We start from the raw sequence: 3,994 nt of genomic DNA, 5'->3' as shown, positions 1-3,994 counted from the left end.
CACCATTTATGGTGGAGGAAAATTTGAGTCAACAAAGTTGAGGGATGTTTCCGCCAACTAAGCAAAAGTTTAGGGACTTCACTTGTTGAGTCAGCATTAGTTTAGGGACTGCACTTCTTTTCTGCCAAAATATTAGGGACTTGCATGCTTACATGGACATTTTCAATTGAAAAAAAAAATGGTAGTTTAATTTGAAGTTCAAGGGCTCTGCATTTAATTCTGAAGGATTGTAACAAGCAAAAATAACCAACTTCCAAAATAGCTAAAAAAAACTGCCGTTACACACAAAAGTGGCTATATATATTGTTGTTGCAACTCTAATTTTTGATAGTTGATTATATAGCTCATCCACAAACCAAGGGAACTAAATAGCTGATTTTTCAATTATTTTAATGTATAACAAAAAAAGTAGCCTCTGCTTTAGCATACACAGTAGCAAACATATGTAATTAGCATTATTGAAATAATAATGGTGGATCATATCATGCATGATCTATTCTTATCTTATTACAAACCTTAAAGCATAATTTAATAACCATATACAGTAGCAAACAAAACTTTGATCATCATCATTAATTCATAGGAAAATTTATCCAGAACTACCTGGAAGATAGGGTGTTTTGTGAAGAACTACACATTTTTTTTTAATTGTTTAGAACTACCCGGAAGATGCAAAACGTTTTGGTGGCAATACCCAATAACGTTTTCCGTCCAATTTAGACGTTATTGGGGCCCACCACCTAACGTTTCCCACCCAAATTACTTCCCCCCCAACTACCTTTTCTCCCTCCTCTTAATTCTACCTCATCTTTTCCCTCCATTAACAGCGAAAAAATCCGAGTGAAGAAATGAACCAATTGAAGACAATTTCAGGTAATCTCTCACACTATCTTTCTAATTCATTGATTTTTGTATATGTTTACAAGTTTGAATTGATTGGAATTGCAAGAATTAAGGTTTAAAACCCTGTTTCAGTTTAGGGTTTATGTGTACCATATGATTTGGGCGTTTTTGATTTCTAGGGTTTGGGGGTAAATTGAGTATAAGGAATCGGTAATGTTGGGTTGGAGATAGAATTTTGAACCATTGTAATAATGAATTTGACAATTATATTTGTAGGATGTCCAATTCCAATTCTTCATACCATTCAGCTATGCAATTTCATCCAAAGAAGTGCAATTGTGGAATCACACCTAAGCTGGAGACTTCGTGGACTACAAAAAACCCTGGGAGAAGATTTCTGGCTTGCAAATTCTATGATGCTGTTTCTGGTAGAAGAGGATGCAAATTTTTCAAATGGTTTGATGAAGAAATACTGGAATGGCAGAGGGTTGTTACTAATCAGCTTCTGTTGGACAAAAAGTTGATGCAGAATGAGATAGGTGTTCTAAAACAACAAGTTTGCTTGCTTGAAGACAAAAAGGCTAGGGTGGAGATTGAAAAGGAAAGACTTAACAAGAAATGCAAGACACTTTCTGTTGCAATGAAGAAGGCAAAGGGAGGTGACTGTGATGGCATTTCTAGGCTGATGCAAGTGATGGTAGTTGTTGTTATTGGACTGATGTTAGTGTATTTAGGGATCAAATTGGTGTATTAGGCTAGTGTACTTGATTGGGGTGACATTTGCACTCTATTAGTGGCAATAGCCGCAAATTTTGACATGTAAACAAAGTGCAAATGTTCACCCTTCTTTATTCTAGGTTGTTTTATTTTGATGACAAAGATGTTGAATGGTATGAAATTTAAGTAATTTAAGTACCTTTTTTGCAAACTATACATGAAAGGCTTAAAATTTCTGCACAACAAACCATTTTTTAAAGAACCTTGCATTTAATGTAGCAAAATAATTACAAGGCAAAAGTGGATATGTTCATGAACACTGATTACAATATAGGCAGCAACAATGTCTTTAAAAAAAAACAATTCCAAGTTTAATAACAGAACAGGAAATGATTGTTCTTAACACAAAATAAAGATCATAAACTAATCATTTAGGGCTTCCATACAGGCTGAGTTGCTTGATTCTTCAATTTAGACTTGATTGGTAGCTTTGATGGTGATGGCTTGGACCTAGGCACCTTGACACTTGGTTGAGGCTGGGGCTGTGAAGGCTGGGTTGATTGACTTGGTTGTGGTGGTGCAACAGCTTGTGAGCTATGCTGAGAAGGAGCAGACTGTGATGTGGGTGTCCCAGTTGCTTAGTCAATCTTCCCCTGTCAATCAAAAAACAATAACATGTAAAGTTTTAAAAGTTAGTACAAAATAGACAAAAATATGACCTACACATTATAAAAATCCAATGACCAAATACCTTCTTGACAGCTCTATCCCAGTTCTTCTGCCTTTGTAGAACATTCCAAGGGTTCATTGATGATGGTCTTCCTCCTTTGTCCACCTCTTTGGGTGGTGCTGGGTTCTTACACTTGTTCTTGTAATGCCCTGCCACTCCACAATTTGAACACTTTGGCTTTTTCTTTTGTTTTTGTTGTTCTACAGCCTCTTCCCTTTCACCAACTTCTTGCTTTCTTTTCTTGTGGGAAGGTCTGCCAGACATTTTTCTCATGACAGGTGGCTTAGGCTGCATCATGTCAGGCCTCTTTTCCCATTGTTTCATGCCAGGCATTGGATTAATAGTTGGTGTGTATGCCTCCAGGTATTTGTCCATGCTGTAGACAGAATCAACAAAGTCTTCTGGCCTAACTCTCTTCTTAATAATACAAGCCCAAGCATGAGCATATGGGATCCCAGTGAGCTCCCATCTGAAGCAAGTACATGTTCTCTGTCCCAAATTGACTACATATCTATCATTGTAGTAGTCCACCTCCCAAATGTCCAGCCTTGAAGGAATCACTTCACAGTTACTAGCCAACTGTGAGACAAATTTTAACACCTTGGCAACATAAAGCATAAATCTGCACCCTAAATTAACTTGGCTCTTGCCTTGAAAAACCAAGCCTTATAGTAACCAATATGCACCCCCAAATCCCTGTACACTGTCTATGAACACCTTCAGCTTCCAAGTGGGATTAGCTTTCCACTCATCTAAATACCTATCTGCTAAATACTCTGAAGTGACCTTAGAACTCTCATGATGAAACCCACATGTGTGGTGTAAGTTTAAGTTCCTAACCTGCAATGTGTCCTCCATTCTTATCTGCCTTAATAAAATTTTGAAGTGACACTTGTTCTCAGACTGACAAGTGTACACTATCTTCCCATGCTTCTTCTCCCATGGACACTTACACTTGTTCTTACAATACACACTCACTTTAGACTTCCCATTATGCAAAAAATAATAGTCATAATGGTTTTCAATGCTATGGGTCCTAATTGCTTTTCTAACTACTTCAACATTTGGGAACTTCAACCCTTTCACAAAGTTAATTCTTCTTTTGAAATCAACCTCTGGGTTAAAGGTTGGGTTAGGATCTACCTCCTCATCAGACCCTTGTAGACTCCTTAACTCTTCATAATCAAACTCTACCTCCTGCACATCACCTTCATTCACAGCTTCCTCCCTTATCACTGGTTCAGCAGGGTTCTGCACAGCTTCCTCTTCTAGCTTATCCTCTCCTCCAACCCCAAAATCAAGTTCTAGATCTGAGAACTCAGATTCATCAGACCACTCACCCTCCCCACTCCAGTCTTCACCATCAACCCCAAGTTCAATCACTTTCTTTGAACTTCTCTTTCTATCAATCTTACCAGCACCCTTTTTCCTACTTTTCTTACCCTTTGAAGCTACACTCTTCTTTGACTTCCCCTTATTAGAAAGTGTTTTCTTTCTTGGGGTGGGTTTTTGCAGAGGTGAAGAGCTGCTAGGGTTATGAGAAGGTACAGAAGAAGAAGTAGGGAAAGGATTTGATTCTGGATTTGTTTTTTGTGGAGAATGAGGCAAACAAGGTTCTGAGCATTGTGAGGATAACACTGGGCCTTTTTGTATCTGGGAAACATGCCTATCAAACTCAGCTTGGGTAATCTGAACTGCTGACCC

This window comes from Chenopodium album, chromosome 22 (genome assembly GCF_948465745.1).
Source record: "Chenopodium album chromosome 22, dcCheAlbu1.1, whole genome shotgun sequence".
Classification (NCBI taxonomy): Eukaryota; Viridiplantae; Streptophyta; class Magnoliopsida; order Caryophyllales; family Amaranthaceae; genus Chenopodium; species Chenopodium album.
The sequence above is the reverse complement of the archived record's forward strand: the minus strand, read 5'-3'. Positions refer to the sequence as shown.